Raw genomic sequence first — 7,500 nt, 5'->3', positions numbered from 1 at the left:
GCTGAGATGGCTGACATTTTGCTCCGCTCACGACGGTCACCGTGCAACGCAAGAACAGGCCAAAAACTGGCCAAAACGGCCCAAAAACGGGCCAAAACTGGCCATTTTTGGCTGCGCGAGCGAGCAGCGAGCGGCGGACAGCGAGCGAAGCGAGAGGCATCACCGTCCCTGCTATACGAAAGCCCCATCCAGCCCTGTGCCACCCGGGGGGTTCCAGGGTGCTGAGATGGCTGACATTTTGCTCCGCTCAAGATGGTCACCGCGCAACGCAAAAACAGGCCAAAAACTGGCCAAAACGGGCCAAAACTGGCCATTTTTGGCTGCGCGAGCGAGCGGCGAGCGGCGGACAGCGAGCGAAGCGAGAGGCAGCACCGTCCCTGCTATACGAAAGCCCCATCCAGCCCTGTGCCACCCAGGGGGTTCCAGGGTGCTGAGATGGCTGACATTTTGCTCCGCTCACGACGGTCACCGCGCGACGCAAGAACAGGCCAAAAACTGGCCAAAACGGCCCAAAAACGGGCCAAAACTGGCCATTTTTGGCTGCGCGAGCGAGCGGCGAGCGGCGGACAACGAGCGAAGCGAGAGGCAGCACCATCCCTGCTATACGAAAGCCCCATCCAGCCCTGTGCCACCCGGGGGGTTCCAGGGTGCTGAGATGGCTGACATTTTGCTCCGCTCACGACGGTCACCGCGCGACGCAAGAACAGCCCAAAAACAGGCCAAAACGGCCCAAAAACGGGACAAAACTGGCCATTTTTGGCTGCGCGAGCGAGCGGCGAGCGGCGGACAGCGAGCTAAGCGAGAGGCAGCACCGTCCCTGCTATACGAAAGCCCCATCCAGCCCTGTGCCACCCGGGGGGTTCCAGGGTGCTGAGATGGCTGACATTTTGCTCCGCTCACGACGGTCACCGCGCGACGCAAGAACAGCCCAAAAACAGGCCAAAACGGCCCAAAAACGGGCCAAAACTGGCCATTTTTGGCTGCGCGAGCGAGCAGCGAGCGGCGGACAGCGAGCGAAGCGAGAGGCATCACCGTCCCTGCTATACGAAAGCCCCATCCAGCCCTGTGCCACCCGGGGGGTTCCAGGGTGCTGAGATGGCTGACATTTTGCTCCGCTCAAGATGGTCACCGCGCAACGCAAAAACAGGCCAAAAACTGGCCAAAACGGGCCAAAACTGGCCATTTTTGGCTGCGCGAGCGAGCGGCGAGCGGCGAACAGCGAGCGAAGCGAGAGGCAGCACCGTCCCTGCTATACGAAAGCCCCATCCAGCCCTGTGCCACCCGGGGGGTTCCAGGGTGCTGAGATGGCTGACATTTTGCTCCGCTCACGACGGTCACCGCGCGACGCAAGAACAGGCCAAAAACTGGCCAAAACGGCCCAAAAACGGGCCAAAACTGGCCATTTTTGGCTGCGCGAGCGAGCGGCGAGCGGCGGACAGCGAGCGAAGCGAGAGGCAGCACCGTCCCTGCTATACGAAAGCCCCATCCAGCCCTGTGCCACCCGGGGGGTTCCAGGGTGCTGAGATGGCTGACATTTTGCTCCGCTCACGACGGTCACCGCGCGACGCAAGAACAGCCCAAAAACAGGCCAAAACGGCCCAAAAACGGGACAAAACTGGCCATTTTTGGCTGCGCGAGCGAGCGGCGAGCGGCGGACAGCGAGCGAAGCGAGAGGCAGCACCGTCCCTGCTATACGAAAGCCCCATCCAGCCCTGTGCCACCCGGGGGGTTCCAGGGTGCTGAGATGGCTGACATTTTGCTCCGCTCACGACGGTCACCGCGCGACGCAAGAACAGCCCAAAAACAGGCCAAAACGGCCCAAAAACGGGCCAAAACTGGCCATTTTTGGCTGCGCGAGCGAGCAGCGAGCGGCGGACAGCGAGCGAAGCGAGAGGCATCACCGTCCCTGCTATACGAAAGCCCCATCCAGCCCTGTGCCACCCGGGGGGTTCCAGGGTGCTGAGATGGCTGACATTTTGCTCCGCTCAAGATGGTCACCGCGCAACGCAAAAACAGGCCAAAAACTGGCCAAAACGGGCCAAAAACGGGCCAAAACTGGCCATTTTTGGCTGCGCGAGCGAGCAGCGAGCGGCGGACAGCGAGCGAAGCGAGAGGCATCACCGTCCCTGCTATACGAAAGCCCCATCCAGCCCTGTGCCACCCGGGGGGTTCCAGGGTGCTGAGATGGCTGACATTTTGCTCCGCTCAAGATGGTCACCGCGCAACGCAAAAACAGGCCAAAAACTGGCCAAAACGGTCCAAAACTGGCCATTTTTGGCTGCGCGAGCGAGCGGCGAGCGGCGGACAGCGAGCGAAGCGAGAGGCAGCACCGTCCCTGCTATACGAAAGCCCCATCCAGCCCTGTGCCACCCAGGGGGTTCCAGGGTGCTGAGATGGCTGACATTTTGCTCCGCTCACGACGGTCACCGCGCGACGCAAGAACAGGCCAAAAACTGGCCAAAACGGCCCAAAAACGGGCCAAAACTGGCCATTTTTGGCTGCGCGAGCGAGCGGCGAGCGGCGGACAACGAGCGAAGCGAGAGGCAGCACCATCCCTGCTATACGAAAGCCCCATCCAGCCCTGTGCCACCCGGGGGGTTCCAGGGTGCTGAGATGGCTGACATTTTGCTCCGCTCACGACGGTCACCGCGCGACGCAAGAACAGCCCAAAAACAGGCCAAAACGGCCCAAAAACGGGACAAAACTGGCCATTTTTGGCTGCGCGAGCGAGCGGCGAGCGGCGGACAGCGAGCTAAGCGAGAGGCAGCACCGTCCCTGCTATACGAAAGCCCCATCCAGCCCTGTGCCACCCGGGGGGTTCCAGGGTGCTGAGATGGCTGACATTTTGCTCCGCTCACGACGGTCACCGCGCGACGCAAGAACAGCCCAAAAACAGGCCAAAACGGCCCAAAAACGGGCCAAAACTGGCCATTTTTGGCTGCGCGAGCGAGCAGCGAGCGGCGGACAGCGAGCGAAGCGAGAGGCATCACCGTCCCTGCTATACGAAAGCCCCATCCAGCCCTGTGCCACCCGGGGGGTTCCAGGGTGCTGAGATGGCTGACATTTTGCTCCGCTCAAGATGGTCACCGCGCAACGCAAAAACAGGCCAAAAACTGGCCAAAACGGGCCAAAACTGGCCATTTTTGGCTGCGCGAGCGAGCGGCGAGCGGCGAACAGCGAGCGAAGCGAGAGGCAGCACCGTCCCTGCTATACGAAAGCCCCATCCAGCCCTGTGCCACCCGGGGGGTTCCAGGGTGCTGAGATGGCTGACATTTTGCTCCGCTCACGACGGTCACCGCGCGACGCAAGAACAGGCCAAAAACTGGCCAAAACGGCCCAAAAACGGGCCAAAACTGGCCATTTTTGGCTGCGCGAGCGAGCGGCGAGCGGCGGACAGCGAGCGAAGCGAGAGGCAGCACCGTCCCTGCTATACGAAAGCCCCATCCAGCCCTGTGCCACCCGGGGGGTTCCAGGGTGCTGAGATGGCTGACATTTTGCTCCGCTCACGACGGTCACCGCGCGACGCAAGAACAGCCCAAAAACAGGCCAAAACGGCCCAAAAACGGGACAAAACTGGCCATTTTTGGCTGCGCGAGCGAGCGGCGAGCGGCGGACAGCGAGCGAAGCGAGAGGCAGCACCGTCCCTGCTATACGAAAGCCCCATCCAGCCCTGTGCCACCCGGGGGGTTCCAGGGTGCTGAGATGGCTGACATTTTGCTCCGCTCACGACGGTCACCGCGCGACGCAAGAACAGCCCAAAAACAGGCCAAAACGGCCCAAAAACGGGCCAAAACTGGCCATTTTTGGCTGCGCGAGCGAGCAGCGAGCGGCGGACAGCGAGCGAAGCGAGAGGCATCACCGTCCCTGCTATACGAAAGCCCCATCCAGCCCTGTGCCACCCGGGGGGTTCCAGGGTGCTGAGATGGCTGACATTTTGCTCCGCTCAAGATGGTCACCGCGCAACGCAAAAACAGGCCAAAAACTGGCCAAAACGGGCCAAAACTGGCCATTTTTGGCTGCGCGAGCGAGCGGCGAGCGGCGAACAGCGAGCGAAGCGAGAGGCAGCACCGTCCCTGCTATACGAAAGCCCCATCCAGCCCTGTGCCACCCGGGGGGTTCCAGGGTGCTGAGATGGCTGACATTTTGCTCCGCTCACGACAGTCACCGCGCGACGCAAGAACAGGCCAAAAACTGGCCAAAACGGCCCAAAAACGGGCCAAAACTGGCCATTTTTGGCTGCGCGAGCGAGCGGCGAGCGGCGGACAGCGAGCGAAGCGAGAGGCAGCACCGTCCCTGCTATACGAAAGCCCCATCCAGCCCTGTGCCACCCGGGGGGTTCCAGGGTGCTGAGATGGCTGACATTTTGCTCCGCTCACGACGGTCACCGCGCGACGCAAGAACAGGCCAAAAACTGGCCAAAACGGCCCAAAAACGGGACAAAACTGGCCATTTTTGGCTGCGCGAGCGAGCGGCGAGCGGCGGACAGCGAGCGAAGCGAGAGGCAGCACCGTCCCTGCTATACGAAAGCCCCATCCAGCCCTGTGCCACCCGGGGGGTTCCAGGGTGCTGAGATGGCTGACATTTTGCTCCGCTCAAGACGGTCACCGCGCAACGCAAAAACAGGCCAAAAACTGGCCAAAACGGCCCAAAAACGGGCCAAAACTGGCCATTTTTGGCTGGGCGAGCGAGCGGCGAGCGGCGGACAGCGAGCGAAGCGAGAGGCAGCACCTTCCCTGCTATACGAAAGCCCCATCCAGCCCTGTGCCACCCGGGGGGTTCCAGGGTGCTGAGATGGCTGACATTTTGCTCCGCTCTCGACGGTCGCCGCGCCACGCAAGAACAGCCCAAAAACGGGCCAGAACAGCCCAAAAACGGGCCAAAACTGCCCGTTTTTGGCCGCGTGAGCGAGCGGGGAGCGGCGGACAGCGAGCGAAGCGAGAGGCAGCACCGTCCCTGCTATACAAAAGCCCCATCTAGCAAAGAGCAGCCCAAAAACAGGCCAAAATGGTGCAAGAAGGGGGGAAAGAGGGCAGGCCAAAACTTGGCCATCTTTTGCCGAGCGACGGAGAGCGAGCGAAGTGTGGGGGCAGCACCTTCCCTGGCATCCGAATGCCCCATCTCGCCCTGTGTTGTTATCTGAAGGCCCCATCTTTGGGGGGGAAAGAGGGACACCGGGAAGGCCAAAACAAGACATTTTGACTTCGAACGAAGTATGCAGACGGGTGAGGAGCCATTGTATTATTGTCTGAACCCAACTGTATACAGGTGAGATGAGATGAGGTGAGCTGCGAGGCGGGTGAAGAATTGTGCCTCATCGAATCAAAGGCACTCGGTCGCCACGTGTAATATCCCTCGCTTTTAAAAATTATTAATAAAGATTTATTTATAAATTGGAGGACCTATATGTAAATATAGAAATTTCAAAGACTAAACTGTTAAGTTGTAAAAAAAAAAAAGTAAATAAAGAAAAACCGAAAATTTCGGTTTTATCCCACCGCCTCCCACGCACTCTCTGTTTCTTCGAGAAACAGAGAGGAGCGGTGGGGCATGAGGAGTGAAGAAAAGAAGAAGAAGAGGGAAAAGAAGAGAGGAGGAAGAAGAGAGGAAGAAGAGGGAGAAGAGAAGAAGAAGAAGAAGAAGAAGAAGAGGAGGTGGCTGCAGCGTGGGCTGCAGCGAGGAGCTGTGGGGCGTGGGGAGAAGAAGAGAGGAAGAAGAGGGAGAAGAGAAGAAGAAGAAGAAGAAGAAGAAGAAGAAGAAGAAGAGAGGAGGATAGCTGCGGCAAGGCTGCAGCGAGGAGGTGTGTGGCTTTGGGGAGGAAAAGGGAAGAGGAGAAGAAGAGAAGGAGAAGAAGAGGGAAAAGAGAGGCAGCTGCAGCAGCCAGGGCTGCAGCACCTCTGTTCCCGCAGGTGGAAACAGAGGAGAGGATGTGTGCGGCGTTGAGGATGAAAAGGGAAGAAGAAGAAGAAGAAGAAGAAGAAGAAGATAGCTGCGGCAAGGCTGCAGCGAGGAGATGTGTGGCCTTGGGGAGGAAAAGGGAAGAGGGGAAGAGGAGAAGAAGAAGAAGAGGAAGAGAAAGAGGTGTGATACCTCTGTTTCCTGCAGAGGAAACAGAGGAGAGGGTGTGTGTGACGCCGGGGAAGAAGGGGCTGCAGCTGCGGCGATGGCAGCTGCAGCTGGAAGAGAAGAAGAAGAGGAAGATGAGCAGGGGAGGAGGGAGAGGTTGCGGCCGTGGCTGCGGCCGCGACTGCAGCAGTTGCAGCGGGGAGAGAAGAAGAAGAAAGGAAGGAGAAGGAAGAGGAGAAGGGAAAGAAGTAGCTGCGGCTGCGGTTGTGGCAGCTGCAGCTATGGCAGGGAAAGAGGAAGAGAAAAAGGAAAGGAAGAAGAAGAGAAAGGGAAGGAGAGGAAGAAGAGAGGAAGAGGAGAAGGGGCTGCGGCTGCGGCGATGGCAGCTGCAGCTGTGGCAGGGAAAGAGAAAAAGGAAAGGAAGAAGAAGAGAAAGGGAAGGAGAGGAAGAAGAGAGGAAGAGGAGAAGGGGCTGCGGCTGCGGTGATGGCAGCTGCAGCTGTGGCAGGGAAAGAGGAAGAGAAAAAGGAAAGGAAGAAGAAGAGAAAGGGAAGGAGAGGAAGAAGAGAGGAAGAGGAGAAGGCGCTGCGGCTGCGGCGATGGCAGCTGCAGCTGTGACAGGGAAAGAGAAAAAGGAAAGGAAGAAGAAGAGAAAGGGAAGGAGAGGAAGAAGAGAGGAAGAAGAGAAGGAGAGGCAGCTGTGGCAGTGGCAACTGCAGCTGGAATTGAAGGAATGAGAGTAAGAGAGAGTAGGTGACTGTGCCTCGATGTTCGACACGTGGTGTAGTTGCGAAGAAAGAAAGAAAACGGGAGCACAAAACGAAACAGAGAGAGGACACGGAGAAAAAGTAGAAGGATTTGGGCTGGCACCTTCTTTGGATCTTCGGATCGAAATCATTGAAAGGCAAGTTTCCCGCTTGTTTCAATCCTTTCTATTGCAAGTTCCCTGATCGTTTCTCCTATAATTGCTCTGATATGTCTTATTGCAAGTTCCCTGATCGTTTCTCCTATAATTGCTCTGATATGTCTTATTGCAAGTATCCTGATCTTTCCTCACTGTCAATTTTATCTCCACATTTGCTTTGAATATGAGGAACTTTGAATTGTTCTAGCCTTGCATTTGATATATCTCCTGTTTAGACGTAACGATTCGAATCTGTGCAACTTCTGAGATTCTGACCTTTTGATACCGAGCTGCCTATAAGCCTTTGTGGAAACTCTGATTTGTTTAAAACTGATTTCATTGGAACCTAGACTCGTAGACCTTTCCTTGATATATGGATTGAAAGATTTGGAATCTAAACACCTGCCCAGTTATCTGTTGAATCTGACATTATGAATTCTGCCAATAGAGATTTTGTTCTACGACTCTTGCTTACCAAATTATTTGTAACTCTCTCTGTTGGACAGTTCAATTCATATGAAGCCTGTCTTATC

Source organism: Musa acuminata, unplaced genomic scaffold (assembly GCF_036884655.1).
Source record: "Musa acuminata AAA Group cultivar baxijiao unplaced genomic scaffold, Cavendish_Baxijiao_AAA HiC_scaffold_1136, whole genome shotgun sequence".
Classification (NCBI taxonomy): Eukaryota; Viridiplantae; Streptophyta; class Magnoliopsida; order Zingiberales; family Musaceae; genus Musa; species Musa acuminata.
This window is presented reverse-complemented; position numbering follows the sequence as displayed.